The sequence below is a fragment of the Myotis yumanensis genome, unplaced genomic scaffold (assembly GCF_028538775.1).
Source record: "Myotis yumanensis isolate MYYU_CA2020_CCGP unplaced genomic scaffold, mMyoYum1.0.hap1 SCAF_20, whole genome shotgun sequence".
NCBI classification, from domain to species: Eukaryota; Metazoa; Chordata; class Mammalia; order Chiroptera; family Vespertilionidae; genus Myotis; species Myotis yumanensis.
In genome coordinates, this window is record NW_027223771.1 from 13,961,935 (window position 1) to 13,981,244 (window position 19,310).

Consider the following 19,310-nt stretch of genomic DNA (forward strand, 5'->3'; position numbering starts at 1 on the left):
GAGGGATGTCCACCTGCCGGTTTAGGCATGATCCCTGTAAACTGGCAGTAGGACATCCTTCGAGGGTTCCAGATTAGAGAGGGTGTAGGCCGGGTTAAGGAACACCCCCTCCCCCTGCACAAATTTCATGCACCGGGCCACCAGCAAATAAACACACACACACACACACACACACACACACACACACAAAAGAACCATGGCCTCTTGATTCATAGCTTGAGGCTCAACCATTGAGGCCCACCAGCTGGGATATATTATTTCAATTTTTTTTAAGTACATGTATTTTTTATTGTTTTTAGTATGACAGATGTCTCCCAATTAGACCCTGTGTATACATTCTTTGTTAAATCCCTTGCATTCCTCCCCACCCTCTTCACCTTGGAGATGCCTCAGTCTATTCCAGTTAGCCAGGTCTCTGGTCTCATCTTGTCCCTCCCCAGATGTCACTTGCTCTGCCACAACACCTTTATTCCCCAAGTTATTGACGGGGATGCTAGTAGTCGCCTGGGCGGTGGAGAAAACTATATTACCCAGGAGGAAATGCGCCGGTGTAGGCGGAGCTAAAGCGCATTTTGGTGTCTGTACATCCGGTTAGGGCGGGACTTCCGCCTTCCTCCTCGCGGTGGCCATTTTACTTTTAGGTCTTTTTTCACAGACTCCCAGGCTTCAGGGCGCTGGTCGTGAGGAGGAGGAGACCTGGGAGGCAGCGCGCCTGCTGTGCGGGGTGTGTCTGAGGCTCCTTGAGCCCAACAGCCCGAGATGGGCGTCCGTGTGCCTCCCGGACTCCTCTCTGCGCGCAGCGTCCCCGCAGCCTGACCCCATTTCATTCTCCAGCCTTGGGGACCGGCCTCTCAGGTCCTGCCGCCCAGGTCCCAGCGCTCAGAATGGTGAGTCCCTCGTGGGTGACACATGGCTGATGGGGGAAGAGGGTGAAAGGCTGCAGGGCCGCCTTGTAAGGACGTGATGGTGCGACTGAGCAGGGAGGACTCGGGAACCCGGGCCTTTTGTGGGTGTAAAGACAACACAGAGAGGAGGGGAGGTTTTGCAGGAGGAGCTTTACTTTCACTCTCAGGACGCCGGGGCCATAGATGGTTGTGAAAACAGAGGGACATTTTCTGAGGCAGGATTCTAACTTTTCCTAACATTGCTCAGAGGAAGGACAGACTAGAAGACAGAGGAGAGCAGCTGTGGACATACTTTAAAGGTTAATGCACCTGAGCATGTGTCCTGACCAGGAATCCATCAGTGACCCGCAGGGTCATAGGTTAGCACTCAACCACTGATCCACACCAGCTGGGCTCTCCTAAGATTTTCAGGGATCCCACTCACCTGTAACCGGGGTAGCAACTAGCAGTGGCAGCTCATCCTGGGCTAACCCCCTGAATCTGCACTCAAGACCTCCTTTCTCTGAATGCCCAGTGAGCTAACAGCATCCTCAGTTTGGCTCATTTATTTCCCACAATGTTTCTAGAGAGTCAAAGGAGCCACACCTAATCTCTCTGCTGTGGCTTGTTCTATCATAAGGCCTAATTTTTCTTTCATGATCCCCAGCTTTAATTAATGTACCCTCAAAATCTTCTGAACTCATGTTGTGAAATCTTTTCTAACATGAAGTAATGAACTCAAAAACTGTAGACCAAGCTGAGGCAGACCCACTGCAGGCTGCTTCCTGTTCCCAAACACAGTTATGCCTGGGACATCTTCTATAAAGACAGATGAAGGCATGATTTTGCTCAGAGGACTGGGAACAAAATATGATGCCCTCATTCACCTCAGTGTTGTTGAGTCAAATCAATCTTAACACTCTTCTTTTTTTTATTGATTTTTTTTTTAGAGAGAGAGGGAGAAACATCAATGATGAGAGAGAATCATTGATCCGCTGCCTCATGTGTGCCTCCTGCAGGGATGGAGCCCCCAACCTGGTCATGTGCCGTGTCCTGGAATCGAACTAGAGATACCTTGGTTCATGGGTCCACACCCAACTACTAAGCCATGCCATGTGGGCAAACTATCTTTATTTTTATTGATTCTATTACAAATAGTCCCAATTTCCTCCATCCTCATCCCCCTTTGCTTACCTCTATGCTGCCCCCACCATTTCTTGGCCCTCACCACATTATTATCTATGTCCATGGACTATGCATATATGTATATACTTTTTTTAAAAATATATTTTATTGACTTTTTTACAGAGAGGAAGGGAGAGAGATAGAGAGTTAGAAACATCGAACAGCTGCCTCCTGCACATCTCCCACTGTGGATGTGCCGGCAATCAAGGCACATGCCCTTGACCAGAATCGAAACCGGGACCTTTCAGTCTGCAGGATGACGCTCTATCCACTGAGCCAAACCAGTTTTGGCTATATGTATATACTTTTAAAAATATATATTTTTTAATATTAGAAGAAAGGAGAGGGAGAGATAAATACATCAATGATGAGAGAGAATCACTGATTTGCTGCCTCCTACATGTCCTCATCCCCACCGAACTGAGAATTGAACCTACAACCCATGTATGTTCCCAGACGAGGAATAGATCCATGACCTCATGGATCATAGGTCAATGCTCAACCATTGAGTAACACCAGCTGGGCTATATTATTTAAAATAAAATATATTTTTGTGTCATTGATAGTATTACAGATGTCTCCCATTTTTGCCTGTGCCTATATTCCTTGGGGGATCTCTCCCAGTTCTCCCCAAAACCCTCTCCCTAGGAGATCTGCCCCTCTGTTCCAGCCACCAGGCCTCTAGTCCCATCTTGTCCTTCCCCAGGGCCACTTATTGAACCACATTACCTTTATTCACCAATATCATTGGCTGGGATGCTAGCCCTCCTCTTGGCTTTTGGGAAAACAACATTACCCAGGTGGAGTGTGCCAACATGGGTGGAGCTAAGGGGCAATTTTGGTGTCAGTGCATTTGCTTAGGGCAGGACTTAACCTTCCTCCTCCTGGCAGGCATTTTGACCCCTTCAATTTCTTCAAGGACTCACAGGCTTCAGCCCACTGGTCGTCAGTAGGAAGAGGCCTAGGAGGCAGCGTCCTTGCTGTACAGTGGTGTGTCTGAGACTTTCTGTGTACCAACAGGCTGGGATTGGAGCCTCCGTGTCTCCCAGACTCCTCTCTGCTCACAGCTTTATCTCAGCCTGACCCCATTTGACCCTCCAGCCTTGGGTACTGGCACCTCTCAGTTACTGCAGCCCAGGAAGCCACATCCAGAACAGTGAGTCTTTCCTGGGTGACACAGGGTGTGATGGGGGAAAGAGGGCCAGAGGCTACAGTACCAACTTCTAAGGACAAGGTGATGGGGCTGAGCTGGGAAGATCAGGAAAACCCAGGCCTGTTTTCAGTGTAAAGGGAACAAACAAAGAGATGAGGTGTGGTTTTGCACAAGTTTTACTTTCATTCTCAGAATGCTGGGGCCATAGAGGGTTTGAAAAAAGGAGGGACATTTTCTGAGGTAGGGTTCTAACTTTTCCTAAAATTGCTCAGAGGAAGAACAGACTAGAAGACAGAGGACAGCAGCTGTGGACAGGAAGGGGAAGTCCTGTAAATGATAAGGCAACTGGTAAGAGTGTGCACTGAGGACTGAGCTGAGAGATAATAGAGGCATCTGGAGGGCACCTGGCCTCTGGGCTGGGCAAGGGTACTGAGCATCCTGGGCCCATAGTTCCTGGGGGTGATTGCCAGGCTCTCAACAGACGATTTTCTTTCCAAGGATTCCTGCAGATGCAGAATGAATTAGGTGTACTGATTCGTGAAGATTATTTCAGGGCTTCACACTCTTGTGCTTTCTGCGAGAGCAGTGTCCTGGGACTGTCAGCTGCTCTTATAGCCCATGGACCTGGGTATAACAGACACTAATCCCATACTCCTAAGGCCACAACTAGGACTTCGTGAAGTGAACCTTCTTCCTGGAAACCAGTGTAATGAGTTGGAGGTCGTCCAGGGCAGTGGTCGTCAATGATTTGTCCGTGGACCACTGGTGGTCTATGAGGTCGGGAAACTTTGCTGACGGCTGGTTTATGGAAACTTTTGGAGCAGTGGTCCCCAACTGGTGGTACATGCACCATTGGTGCTCTGTGAGATCCAAAAGGTTGGTGGCTGCTTCTCCAGGGCATAGGTTCCAGCATGTGAAAAGGCTTTTTGTGCGAGTGAGCTGATTCAGGAACCAGTAGGTATCTTTATTAAATATATACAACCCAGGCATGTGACCTCACCAGTGCATGGGTCTCTACTCAACCAACTGACACACATGAGCCAGGGCTGTAGATTACTTTAATACAGTAAATCATGGTCAAGTTGGTAATGGTAGTAGTAGCTCAGAAGGGACAGTGTGAGCCTGAGAACTGGCTTTCCTGCTGGGGCCACTGTTTGTGGGAGGTGGGTGTCACAACACAGCAGAGGGAGAGAAGTTGTCACATAGAGTTTGGGTATAGGTAATCATTTTGCAGTGGTCAAGGCCTTTAAAAGATGAGTGGACCTGAGATTACCTGGAGGCTAAAGAATTATTCAACCACTAGAGGCCCGGTGCACAAAAATTTGTGCACTCAGGGGGCGGGGGGAAGGGGGTCCCCCAGCCCAGCCTGTGCCCTCTCGTAGTCTGGGACCCCTCGGGAGGTAACGACCTGCTGGCTTAGGCCTGCTCCCGGGTGGCAGAGGGCAGGCCCAATCCCTAGGTGCAGCCCCTGATCAGGCTCAGAGCAGGGCCGATTGGGGAGTTGGGGTGCCGCCCCATCATGCACAGAGCAGGGCAGATCAGGAGGTTGCGATGCCACCCTCAGTCACGCTCAGGGTAGGGCCGATTTGGGGGTTGGAGCACCGCCCCCTGTCACTCTCAAGGCAGGGTCGATGGGGAGGTTGCGGCGCCACCCCCTGTCACGCAGAGAGTAGGGCCGATCAGGGGGTTGGGGCGCTGTCCCCTGTCACTCACAGAGCAGGGCCCATCAGGGGGGTTGGGGCTCCGTACCCTGTCACACACACAGCTGGGCTGATCAGGGGTTGAGGAGCTCCCTCCTGTCACTCACAGAGTAGGGCCGATAGGGGAGTTGGGGCACCGCCCCCTGTCACACACAGAGCAGGGCGGATCAGGGGGTTGGGGCGCTGCACCCTGTCACACTCAGGGCAGGGCCAATGGGGAGGTTATGGCTCTACCCTGTCACACACAGAGCAAGGCCCGTGGGGGGGGCGCGGGGAGTTGGGGCGCCACACCCTGTCACACACAGAGCAGGGCCAATCAGGGGGTTGGTGCACTGCACCCTGTCAAACACAGAGCCACAGGGCAATCAGGGGTTTGGGGAGCTCCCCCCTATCAGGCACAGAGCAGGGCTGATCAGGGGGTTGGGGCTCCTTCCCCTGTCAGGAACAGAGCAGGGCAGATAGGGAGGTTGTGGCCCCGCCCCCTGTCACACACAGAGCCGCAGGGTGATCAGGGGGTTTGGGCGCTGCCCCCTGTCACGCTGATCCCAGTGCCGGGAGTCATATTACCCTTTTACTATATAGAGTAGAGGCCTAGTGCATGGGTGGGGGCTGGCTGGTTTGCCCTGAAGGGTGTCCTGGATCAGGGTGGGGGTCCCCACTGGGGTGCCTGGCCAGTCTGGGTGAGGGGCTGGGGGCTGTTTTCCCACTGGCGAGTGACTAAAGCTTCCAACCACTCCTTGTTTTCTTTTTTTTTTTTTTTATTCTGGGCCAGCTTTAGCACTGAGGCCTCGTTGCTGAAAACATGGATACAATGTTTCGGTCCAGCTGGCTTTCAGTCCGGCTGGTTTCTGGGGTTTTGTTTAGCTTCTTATTTGCAACATAGCACATAGTTGCTTAGAGTTGCAGCTGAGAGGCCAGCAAGTTAGGCGGGGAACGTTGGAATCCGCAGTCACTGGAGCAAGCAAGCCTCCCTGCTCGCTTCAGTGCATGGCTGCCGGCCGCCATCTTGGTTGTCAGTTAATTTGCATATACTCATTGATTAGCCAATGAAAAGGGTAGCAGTCGTACGCTAATTACCATGTTTCTCTTTTATTAGTGTAGATGATGAGTTCGAGCTGATACATATTAACTTCTCTAAACACTCACCAGGATTAACTGTGACCTTTGGTGTGACCTGGTGGTGGGAAATTGCAGTGAGTATTGTGGATTAGCTTAGAGCAGCGGTTCTCAACCTGTGGATCATGACCCCTTTGTTGGTCAAACAACCCTTTCACAGGGGTCGTCTAACTCCATCCTGCATATCAGATATTTACATTACGATTCATAACAGTAGCAACATTACAGTTACGAAGTAGCAACAAAAATAATTTTATGGCTGGGTCACAACCTGAGGATCTGTATTTAAAGGTCCAGAAGGTTGAGAACCATTGGCTTAGAGGCTTGAGTGTTCATCTGTGAAACTCACTGAGCATAATGCAGAGGGCCATCGGGGCTGGGACTTGAGTGAAGGTTCAGTGAGACATGTTGGCAAGCATTCTCTGGTCAACACATGCTGAGTAATAACAAAGAGGCCAAGGAGAGGACTATGGGGATGGGGGTGAGGGAATGCAGGTGTGAGCCAGTTTGATAAAGAGTGATGTGCACTTGAAAGGGGAATGTGAATTGATGGCCACAGGACCCTGATACTGACATAAGAGTGAATGAGGGAAGAGTCCATTTCTGGTGTTGTCTGGATGATCCAATAAGGTGAATTTTATGGTAATTGCCTGTCAAGTGGGATGTTTTGGAGCTCCACTTTAGTTACAGAGCTTAGGTGCCATTTCACTAACCACCTGCCTTTTGTTGTTGGGGATGACACCCTGGTTAATACAACCCAGTCTTCAAAATCTCCACTGGCATGGGTAAGGGGTAAGAGATTATGAAGATGGTGAATTATAATTTGGGGGAAAAAGGTGATAGGAAACAATGTTTCCTTGCCACAGCAAATTTGCCTTACCTTTGCAGTTGTGCTTCTGGGAATGAAGCTGTGTGAGAGAAGTGTTGTTTCAAAGAACTCTGTGCAACAGGTTGTGCAAAGTTATGGCCTCAGCACCTTGTGATTGGGTTTAAGAGGGTGAAGTGTGATGCAATGTTTTTGGTGTCTTTCAGAAACAATCTGGGGATATTGCCTGACAAGACCAGTATCAAATCACTCACACTATCTTTATCGCCAGCATCTCTCTTTAACATGTGGTTTCGACACTCAGTCTGTTGATAAAAGTCAGTGAGGTGTACACGGGAGGTCCGGAGCTCAGGTATCTTTTATCTGCTCAAATGCTTTTATTATAGTGGGAAGATAAAATGTCAGTAGGAATATAAGAAAACAGTGGCTTTCATGGAATTAAGGCCTGGTATTTTCTCTTATGTGTAGAGTGGACAGAGCAGATGGATGTGGAGGGTGTTCAATATGACAGACTTAGAATCTTAGGAGTGAATCTGATCTTGGGCTGTACTGTCCCCATGATAACAGGATATGAACTTTGAGGACGTTGCCATTGTCTTCTCTCAGGAGGAGTGGGAGCTCCTTGATGAGGCTCAGGGACTTCTCTACTGTGATGTGATGCTGGAAGTGTTTGCACTTGTGTCATCTGTAGGTAAGATTTCCACTTACTCCCAGTGTCATGAGGTGATGACCTCTGTTCCTTTATTCCTCAGGCATAGTTTTCTCTCTCCTGCAGCGACAAAATGGCCTCTGCTAATTTTCCCCACTGCCTTGTCAAATGTGCTGTGGCTGCCAGGAATGAGCTGGGTGGAGAGTCCTGAGTAAAGGACTCCACGAACATCCCTAACACCTGTTACATCAAAAAGTATAGGAAACAGAAAGTCAGGAATCTTCTAGTGAGTTTAATCGGTCCCAGCTTGCACTTACTCTTCATGGGAGGCTGACAGTGTCCATACGCATGGCTTCAACTTCTGCCCGCTTTCTCTACGTAAAGGTCCATTATGCCATGTTATGGTCTTTACTTACATGAACCATGGCCTGCTCTTGTGAGACATTCAGTCAGTTGTTTCTTATATACTCTTCCCTGAATATGATAGCAAGCTGTGTTGCTCTGGCCCAGAGCTGACTGCTCACCTCTTCATCACCTGTTCCTTTGCACTGGTGCCTCTGCAGTATTTTGCAACATTAACTTGCACCTGTGTTATGAGGTGCACATACGTGCTAATTAGTCCTTGAAACCAGCTACTCCTTTATTGAATTTTACGTGGAGTAAGACCTAACCAATCTCTTTACAGCTCATCCCCGTCCCCAGCAGACAAGCCATGCTGAATGCTGTTAGTTGAAGTATTAGCTGGAGATCCATATTCTCACCCATGTGGTGCTTGCCATGTTTGTGTCTTATTTCTGCTGAGGCCTCCCTATTTTGTGATCTTCATTAGCCCAGGAAGTTACAAGAGCCTCTTATTAACCCTTCCTGCACATCTCTTATTTTCTGACAATTGCATGGATCCAAAGTGTGATGTGTAATACACTTTTGTAATGGGACTTCCCCTGTCACCACTGTCAACATTCATTTCCTCACCATTTCTCACTTTTCAGGTTGTTGGCATAAAATCTACGGTGATGAGGCCTGTTCTGATCAGAGTGTAGGAGAGTCACAGGTCAGAGCTGAGACAGCTCCAGCCACCCAGAAGATCCCTCTGTGTAAATGGTGTTTCTTTGTGTTAAAAGGTATTTTGGACCTGACTGGGTTACATGCAGCAGACTTTGAGCAGAAGGCCTTTTTTAGTGACACATGTGTTGGAGACTCCTGTTCCTGTGCAAACCCTCACCAGCAACAGAGGAATGAATGTGGTCAGGGGCCCTGGAAACAAGCTATGGAGAAGGCCTCCTTTGTGAGTAGGTCCAACTTCTTATCGTTGGTGCCTTCCACCAGCAGGGAGGTTGGGGAAGACTTGCAGTACAACTCAGAGCTTCTCCGGCACCAGGCCACTCTCAACACTGAGGACCTACACTGTGACATTGCGGTTTCACAGCAATTTCTTGATGGAAATAGTCTTCACCAATGGGGTGAATGTGAAAACGCTGCCAAACACAACCTGAAAGTTGTTCAACATCAGGGTGTGTGTTCTGGGGAACTGATTTATGAGTGTAACAAATGTAGGAAAGTGTTTAGACAACACTTAAACGTCATTCAAAATAAGAAAGTCCACACTGGAGAAAAGCGGTATGAGTGTAGTGAATGCAGGAAGTTCTTCAGAGAAAGACCTGCACTCATTAAACACCTGAGAGTTCACACTGGAGAGAAGCCATATGAGTATAGACGTTATGAGAAATCCTTCAGTAATAAGTCTGCCCTCGAACTACACAACAGAGTTCACATAGAAGAAAAGCCATATAAATGCAGAGAATGTGGGATATCTTTTCATCAATGGACTCACCTCAATCTACATCTTAGAATTCACACTGGAGAGAACATGTATGAGTGTACTGAATGTGGGAAAACTTTTACTTTAAAATCTCGTTTTATTAAACATCTGGGAGTTCACACTGGAGAGAAGCCATATAAGTGTACTGAATGTGGGAAATCTTTTAGCCGAAAATCTCACCTTATTAGACACCTACGAGTTCACACTGGAGAGAAGCCATATAAGTGTACTGAATGTGGGAAGTTTTTTAGCCGAAAATATCACCTTATTAGACACCTACGAGTTCACAGTGGCAACAAGCCATATGAATGCTCTGATTGTGGAAAGTCCTTCAATGGTAACTCCACCCTCAAACAACACCAGAGAGTTCACACTGGAGAAAAGCCCTATAAGTGTACAGAATGTGGGATGTCATTTCGAAAAAGGGCTCACCTCATTGTACACCAGAGAGTTCACACTGGAGAAAAACCATATGAGTGTAGACAATGTGGGGTGTCCTTTCGTCAAAGGACTAACCTCACTGTACACCTCAGAGTTCACACTGGAGAGAAGCCATATGGATGTACTGAATGTGGGAAGTCTTTTAGCCATAAATCCAACCTTACAAGGCACCTGAGAGTTAACAGTGGCAACAGCCATATAAGTGCTGTGAGTGTGGGAAGTCCCTCAGTGATAAGTCTATCCTCAAACAACACCAGATTATTCACACTGGAGAAAAGCTGTATGAGTGTAGTGAATGCAGGAATTTCTTCAGAGAAAGGTCTGCACTCATTAAACACCTGAGACTTCACACTGGAGAGAAGCCATATGAGTATAGACATTGTGAAAAATCCTTCAGCAATAAGTCTGCCCTCAAACTACACAACAGAGTTCACACAGGAGTAAAGCCATATAAATGCAGAGAATGTGGGATATCTTTTCATCAATGGACTCACCTCAATCTACATCTTAGAATTCACACTGGAGAGAACATGTATGAGTGTACCGAATGTGGGAAAACTTTTACTTTAAAATCTCGTTTTTTTAAACATCTGGGAGTTCACACTGGAGAGAAGCCATATGAGTGTACTGAATGTGGGAAGTCTTTTAGCCGAAAATCTCACCTTATTAGACACCTACGAGTTCACACTGGAGAGAAGCCATATAAGTGTACTGAATGTGGGAAGTCTTTTAGCCGAAAATATCACTTTATTAGACACCTACGCGTTCACAGTGGCAACAAGCCAATATGAATGCTCTGACTGTGGAAAGTCCTTCAATGGTAACTCCACCCTCAAACAACACCAGAGAGTTCACACTGGAGAAAAGCCCTATAAGTGTACAGGATGTGGGGTGTCATTTCGAAAAAGGGCTCACCTCATTGTACACCAGAGAGTTCACACTGGAGAAAAACCATATGAGTGTAGACAATGTGGGGTGTCCTTTTGTCAAAGGGCTGACCTCACTGTACACCTCAGAGTTCACACTAGAGAGAAGCCATATGGATGTACTGAATGTGGGAAGTCTTTTAGCCATAAATCCAACCTTACAAGGCACCTGAAAGTTCACAGTGGCGACAAGCCATATGAGTACTGGGAGTGTGGGAAGTCCTTCAGTGATAAATCTATCCTCAAACAACACCAGGGTGTTCACACTGGAGAAAAGCTGTATAAGTCTAGGGAATGTGGGATGTCCTTCCCTTGAAGGGCTCAGCTCACTAGACAGCACAGAGTTCACACTGGAGAAAAGTATTAAATGTGCAGGGAATTTTTTTTTCTCACTTAGTATAACAACACTGAAGGCGAGTCTTTGAGACCTATTTTTCTGAATTTAAACCCCTTTTAATGGAACATGCACTCTGATATATTTCTCATCGGTTTCAAGTACAAGTGAGGCTTTAAGGAGCTGCACTATACTTGCTAACATGCCCAGACCTACTACCTGATTGGTGCCACAGTGAGCATGTGTGGCTGAAGATATTTCACCTCTACCACCTGGCTCACCTGAAGAGTGTGCATCAGTCCCAGCCTCTGTGTGCTCAGGGGAAATGTATTCTGTGTTTTCACTTGTGCTTGAGAACATTATGATTACTTCAAGCTCTTGACAGGATCTTCCTTCCTTTCTGACTAGGGAATGCATTTGACTCAGGGTTTGTCCAGACCACCCATCCTCAGCTAAGCAGTGCTACCACTTTCAGGGACATTGTGGGTCTCACATTATGCTTTTATGAATTGTTTTACTTTATAATTCACAAACCTGCAAATTGCTTACTGTCCTCTGTTCTGGTTTATGATCTTTAGTAAAGATGTTTTTTCTTTCATAACTTTATTTTTTTAATTTCACTGTCTGGATGATTTGATACAAAAGTTGTGATCTATTATCATGGCAAGATGAACAAATATGGTGGGCTCCCAAACTTTCTGTGCTTTGGAAAGCTATAATAATGTCAGAAAAGTCATTCTTTGTCCAAAAATGGCTTATTTTATACCACTGACCAAGGCAAAGAAATAAAGTTTGCATAACTCTGTGGTTCTAGTTTGCAGCCTGGTGCCTCTAATGTTGGTGAGGTCAGTGTTCCCCCAGAGGAAGAGTCCTTTTTTGTGCTTCTGTCATTGTTCTCACATTATCCTATGATGAGTTGTTTTATGTCCTAATTCACCACCCTACAAACTGCTTGTTGTCCTCTTTTCTGGCTTATGATCTTTTAGTAAAGGTGTTTTTTGCTTTTGTACCTTTAATTTTGAGGGTTATATTCACTGCCTGGGATGATTTGAAAGGATAGTTGTCATCTGTGAGCATGGAGAGGGGAACAATATGGTGGGGTCCCAAACTCTATGCACGTTGGAAGGCACATAATAATGGCAAAAATCCCTCTTTGGCCAATATTGCTTTATTTTTTATTGCTGACCAAGGCCTTTAAGGAAAATCTGCATGACTTTTTGGTTCTAATTTTGTAGCCTGGTGCCGGTATTATTGGTGAGGTCAGTGATCACCGAGAAGAAGAGTCTTCGGTTGTGCTCCTGTGAACAATATGAATTATATTCTCTGTTCATAGTATGTCTTATGTACTGCAAAGGAGCCCTGAGCCATGTTGTGTGAAATATCACAGGCTGGTTTCATTTGTTTTAACACTGTGAAGTGCAACTAATATTGGGATAAACACTGTTTTCATAGTGAGTGGAGGAGACATCAGTATATAGGATGAAAATTGCCTCTTCTGAACATTATTCACAAATGACCCAGTCCTGTAGCTTCTTTGTTCTTTTTGTAGCTGAAGTGATTGGTTGCGAAAAGAATCTCATGTTTTTGGGGATTCCCTGGGCCCCTCTATGGTGTTCACCTCAAGGTTATCACAACAGGCAAAAACTCAAAGCTAAAGGAAGGGTAATCGTATAATTAGTCCCAGGTTGTGTGTCTTGTGACAGTTCAGCATTTCTGATCATTGTGATGGCAATAGCCTTCCCTTCTGGACAGTATTTTCTGCCACAGAGGCAACAATGATTCTCTCAAGAAATGAGGAGAGAGATGGTCGTGTCTATATAGAGTTGCCATCTTAATTTTCTAACAACAAAGGGATGGCTATGTTTTTATTTGGAACCACAATTAAGGCTTTACTTGCTAGGTGTACAGGGTAATAATGGTGGATTTTGTAATCAAAGAAAAGATGATAATTTCAAGAGAAATATCAAAAATGCTTTATTCAAAGTAATGTTCATCACTAGCTGCACATTTCCTCCATCTTTCAGGTAATTTGTGTATACTGTCCCAATAGAACTTTTTCTGTTTTGAGGCAAACCATTCAGAGACCCAATTTTCCATTTCTTCCTACGTGTTGAAGTGCTGCTCAGAAAGTGCGAGTGCCAGCGAGCGCAACAAGTGGTCATCTGAAGGAGCAAGGTCTGGTGTATATGGTGGTTGGGTTAATACTTTCCAGGCAAGATCTTTTAATGTGTCTTTAACTGGTTTTAAAGTGTGTGATGATTCATTATCATAAAGCAAAATTACATTGTCGTGTTTTCTGGCACAGTCTGATCATTTTGTAATCAAAGCGTGGTTCATATTATTTGTTGTTGGTAGCAATCAGTATTAACGGTTTCACCTGGTTTTAGAGGCTTATAATATACCCCATCTTCCTGATCCCACCAATTCTTTCCAAAGTGATTTAGTCTTGCAGTCGATGTTGATGGTTGACTTAGATCAACCCATGATTTTGTGCATTTGGGATTCTCAAAATGAATCCACTTTTCATCGCCAGTCACAATTCGATGCAAAAAAAATACTTTCTTTTGTGCTGTTGAAGCAACATTTTACTGATGACTTTTCGGGATTCCATTTGTCTTTCTTTCAGTTAATGTGGCACACATTTTCCTTCCCTTAAAATCTTTCCCATTGGTTGTAAACAATCAGAAATTGTTTGCTGAGCAATGTTTAATCTTTCTGCAAGTTGTTTGTGTTTGACACACATCTTCATCCAATAATGCTCGTCATTTTTGGTCTTCAAACTTTTTCGGTTGACCTGGACGTTCTTTGTCTTTCACATTGAAATCATCACTTTTGCCAAAACCGGTTTGGCTCAGTGGATAGAGCGTCGGCCTGCGGACTCAAGGGTCCCAGGTTCGATTCTGGTCAAGAGCATGTACCTGGGTTGCGGGCACATCCCCATTGGGGGATGTGCAGGAGGCAGTTGATCAATGTTTCTGACTCTCTATCTCTCTCCCTTCTTCTCTGTAAAAAATCAATAAAATATATTTTTTAAAAAAAAGAAATCATCACTTTTAAAGCATGTACACCAGCATTCACAAATATCTTGAGGTGGAGCATGTTCACCATAAGCTTCCTGAAGTATACAATAACTTTTTCTTCAAAATAAAGTAATGAATTAAAACTTTCCGCAAATGCTCTTTTTTTTGCACAAAATTCGACATTTTTAAGTGTGAAAATATCTATGATGTTATCACCTTCAACAGATTTGACATGAAAGTTTGAAGTTTGTTGTCAATACAACAAAATGGCATGCATATATATCAACATATATGCAACTCCATCTATTGAAAAAAAATTGCATTATGAAGTGGTACACCTAGTATGTATATGTATAATGGCCATGCAACCAAAAGGAAGTTTCTAATGTGTACTATTTAGTGAGGCTGAACATATGGATAAAGCTCAGAAACTGTCAAATGTAAAATATGCTTCTCTGGTACCCATACCCATGGTGGGGCAAAAGTATGCTTCCAGTTGTGCGTATGCAAACCCCAAAATTTATTTTCTCATTTTAACTGACTATATATATATATATATATATATATCCTATATAATAATAGACAAACATGGTAATTAGCCGTACCTCCACTACCCTTCTCATTGGCTAATCAGGGCAATATGCAAATTAACTCCCAACCAAGATGGCGGCCGGCAGCCAGGCAGCTTGAAGTGAACGGGAGGCTTGCTTGCTTCAGTGACGGAGGAAGCCAACGTTCCCCACCTGCCACTGCCTGCCTCTGAGCTTGCTCTCTAAGAAACAATGTTACAAATATAGAAGCTAAACAAAACCCCAGTAACCTGCTTTCAGCCATTGGGGCCTCAGAGCTGGAGTTGAAATAGTGTAGAACTGAAACAAACCAGATGCCTGCTTTCAGCCAGCAGGACCGCAACAGTGTTACAATTATAGAACCCAAACAAACCCAGTACGTGCTTTCAGCAGCGGAAGCCTCAGAGCTGGAGCCAAGCCTCAGAGCTAAAGCTGGCCAAGAATTGAAAAAAAAGAAAAAAGGGAGAGGTTGGGAGCTTCAGTCACCTGCCAGCCTGAAAACGGCCCTCAGCCAAACTGGCCGGGCACCCCAGTGGGGACCCCCACTCCAAAGGGGGTGTGACCAGATGCAAACAGCCATCATCCCCTCACCCAGGCTAGCCAGGCACCCAAGCGGGACCCCCACGCTGATCCAGGACACCCTTCAGAGCAAACCAACCAGCCCACATCCGTGCACCAGGCCTCTATCCTATATAGTAAAAGGGTAACATACCTCCCAGCACCGGGATCATTGGAGCCGTAAGGCCTCCTGGCCCCTGGAGCAGCGTGACAGGGGGCAGCGCCCAAACCCCCTGATCACCCTGCGGCTTTGTGTGTGACGGTGCGGGGCCACAACCTCCCTATTCCCCCTGCTCTGTTCGTGATGGGAAGGCGCCCAACCCCCTGATCAGCCCTGCTCTGTGCCTGATAGGGGGGAGCTCCCCGTCCCCCTGATCACCCTGTGGCTCTGTGTGTGACTGGGTGCGGCACCCCAACCCCCTGATCAGCCCTGCTCTGTGTGTGACAGGGTGTGGCGCCCCAACTCCCCCACCACACACTGGCCCTGCTCCGTGTGTGATGGGGTAGAGCCATAACCTCCCCATCAGACCTGCCCTGAGTGTGACAATGGCAGCGCCCCAACCCCCTGATTGGCCTTGCTCTGTGGGAGATAGAGGGCGGTGCCCCAACCCCCTGATCTGCCCTGCTCTGTGTGTGACGGGGCGGTGCCCCAACTCCCCTATCGGCCCTATTCTGAGTGTGACTAGGGGTGGCATTGCCACCTCCCGATTCACCCTGTTCTGTGCATGACAGGGGGTAGTGCCCCAACTCCCCAATCGGCCCTGCTCTGAGCCCGACCAGGGGCTGCACTTAGGGATTGGGCCTGCCCTCTGCCACCCGGGAGCAGGCCTAAGCCAGCAGGTCGTTATCTCCTGAGGGGTCCCAGACTGCGAGAGGGCACAGGCCGGGCTGAGGGGCCCCCTCTCCCTCCTGAGTGCACAAATTTTTGTGCACCGGGCCTCTAGTTTGCGTGTGTGTGTGTGTGTGTGTGTGTGTGTGTGTGTGTGTGTGTATACACACACACACATATATGGCTAATATGCAAAGTATCCTTTTGGGAGTTTGATCGATCCCTATGACATGTGCTGGCCATCAGAGGGTGGTGCAGAATGAAGGGAGACCCTGGCCAATAGTTGGCAGCTGAGGAAGGAAGGCCCAGATTGGCCCTGATCACAGGCCAGGCCTAGGGACCCTTCTCGTGCATGAATTTCATCAACCAGGCCTTTAGTTTTATATATTTTAAAATGTATTTTTATTGATTTTTAGAGAGAAGGGCAGAGAGAGAGAAACATCAATCTCCTGCCTCCTGCACACCCACTAATGCAGATCCAAGCAGGCATGTGCCCTGAACTGGAATCAAACCAATGACCTTTCAGTGAGCGTGATCATGCCCAATAATATAAGACACAGTAGCCATAAGAGTTTATACTTTAATTAATTGTTAACTGTTGTATTATTTTCAATAATAACAATTCTAAAACTAGTTTTACACACCCTGTATTTACCTCTTGCCCTTTTATACTCTTCTGGATTCTCTAGCCTCCATACAGCCATTGATTTACTTCCTTTTATAATAGATTAGTTTATATTTTTCATAATTTTATAGGCACTATAAGTTGTATAATTTTTAACAAACTATGACTTCTTGCTACACAGGTATTTTTAGATTCAACAGTAATGTTGATGTAAATAGTTAATTTTTATTGCTAATAATGTATTCTATGGAAAACCACTTTATCAATTGATCTGTCAATTGTCTCAGTTATTTCCAAATTTGGGGTTTTATAAATAAAACTGCTGGGAATATTGCATTCAGTTCTTCCTACAGGTATATGTTTTATTTATGTAACTGTTGCAGTGTCGGTGAATGTGTTATATTTTAAGATATGCAGATCTGTGGTCCGAGAAGCAGGTCCGGACTGAGCGTTGTTTCCAGGGCGGAGCGCGCCCGGAGCCGGCAGGTGCAGCCTGTGGGTTCACCGGTGGGCGCCTGGGCCGGTGGGGCGGGGACCGCCTCTGAGGCCCTTTCCCCGGCGGCCTCCGGGACCTCGCCGAGCCTCCTGGAAGAGAAGGGTCTATCAGACAAAGTTGCTAACCCTTGTTGAGGGCCGGGTGTTCACCCGCGAAGACGTTTAATCTGCATCTCAGTCGTGAGGGAGAGATTGGCGTCCTGTTCACAGAGGAGGAAACAGGCCCCCAAAGGTAACCATTGTGCGGTTCATCAGCAATGAAATCTTCTGAAAGCTAAGAGCAGAAGCCTTTTTGGTCAACATGGAGGACAAGAGACGGCGAGCCCGCGTGCAGGGAGCCTGGGCTGGCTCAGCCAAGAGCCAGGCCATTGCTCAGCCAGCTACCACTGCTAAGAGCCATCTCCGCCAGAGCCCTGGTCAGACCTGGACGAACAAGGAGCATCATTTGTCAGACAAACAATTTGTATTTAAAGAACCCCAGCAGGTGGTGCGCACAGCCCCTGAGCCGCGAGTGATTGACAAAGAGGGTGTATATGAAATTAGCCAGTCACCCACAGGCATATCTCGGGTGTGTTTGTATCCTGGCTTTGTTGACTTAAGAGAAGCCGACTGGGTATTGGAGCAGCTTTGTCGGGAAGTTCCCTGGAAACAGAGGACCGGCATCAGAGAGGATGTAACTTACCAGCAACCAAGACTCACAGCATGGTATGGAGAACTTCCTTACACTTACTCCAGAATCACTATGGAACCAATTCCTCACTGGCACCCTGTGCTGCGCACACTTAAGAACCAAATTGAGGAGAACACGGGCCACACCTTCAACTCCTTGCTCTGCAACCTTTACCGCAACGAGAAGGACAGTGTGGACTGGCACAGCGATGATGAACCCTCACGAGGGAGGTGCCCGGTCATTGCTTCTCTCAGTTTTGGTGCCACGCGCACTTTTGAGATGAGAAAGAAGCCCCCGCCAGAAGAGAATGGAGACTACACATATGTGGAAAGAGTGAAGATACCCTTGGATCACGGGACCTTGCTAATCATGGAAGGAGCTACGCAAGCTGACTGGCAGCATCGGGTGCCCAAAGAGTACCACTCTAGAGCACAGAGAATAAACCTGACCTTTCGGACAGTCTATCCAGACACGAGAGGGGCGCACCAGTCATGTGAAATCTTTGAGAGAGAAGCCGTGCTGAAACTGAGCAACCCTTCCACCATGAAGAAACTTCTAGAGGCTGGTCCAGCTGATCTCCCCGGATGGCTGTTTGGAAGACAAGGGGTGGACTGACTTCCCAGCTCAGAGCCCTGTTAACTACCAGCCAGCAGTTCACATCCATAAAATGTTTACTATGGGAAGAGTAATCCCTAATCACATCTTGAAAGCACATATTTTGTTTAGGCAAATTAAAAACCCCTACGGCTGTGCTCACGGATGATTCTGTCTATAAACAGTTTTTCTGCTGCCCTCTCTTGCTCCATTTGAAAAAAATGTGAATGGCCTTTGCGCTGGTGTAAATGCAAAAAATAAAATAAAATAAAATAAATAAAATGGTCATTCCCTTTGCCTTCCCAGACACACAGAGTAATGAAATTTCCAGGTTTTACATTAGCTGTCAGCACATGTGATGGTTATTTTTTTTAAATAGTAGGCCAGGCAATGAATATATTGTTAACTTTTTTTTGTTCTAATAACATTTCCCTAAGAATTTTTGATGGTGAGCATTTCTTCTTGCATAGTTTACACTGTCTTTATCTCCTTTGTTAAAATGTCTGCTCAGGATCCTTTGCCTACTTTTTAAGTTAATTTATTATTCTCACCAATAGGAGGACAGTGCAGCATCTAAGACATGTGTTTGAGTTTCAGTCCTTCCTCAAGTACTCAAGTGACTTCTTTGCCTTATGGAAACATTAGATTTCAAATCTAGAAAAAAAAATTGTTTTTCTCAACTTTTTTTTTTTTAATATATTTTATTGATTTTCACAGAGAGGAAGGAAGAGAGATAGAGAGTTAGAAACATCGATGAGAGAGACATCGATCAGCTGCCTCCTGCACATCTCCCACTGGGGATGTGCCCGCAACCCAGGTACATGCCCTTGACCGGAATCGAACCTGGGACCTTTCAGTCCGAAGGCCGACGCTCTATCCACTGAGCCAAACCGGTTTCGGCTTTTCTCAACTTTTAT

The 19,310-nt window shown here is 46.4% G+C and overlaps 1 pseudogene; it reads left to right on the forward strand.

Moving 5' to 3' along the window:
- The first annotated feature begins 676 nt into the window (after positions 1–676).
- On the forward strand, positions 677–18,551 carry LOC138998461 (alpha-ketoglutarate-dependent dioxygenase alkB homolog 3 pseudogene; annotated as a pseudogene).
- Positions 18,552–19,310: the final 759 nt, after the last annotated feature.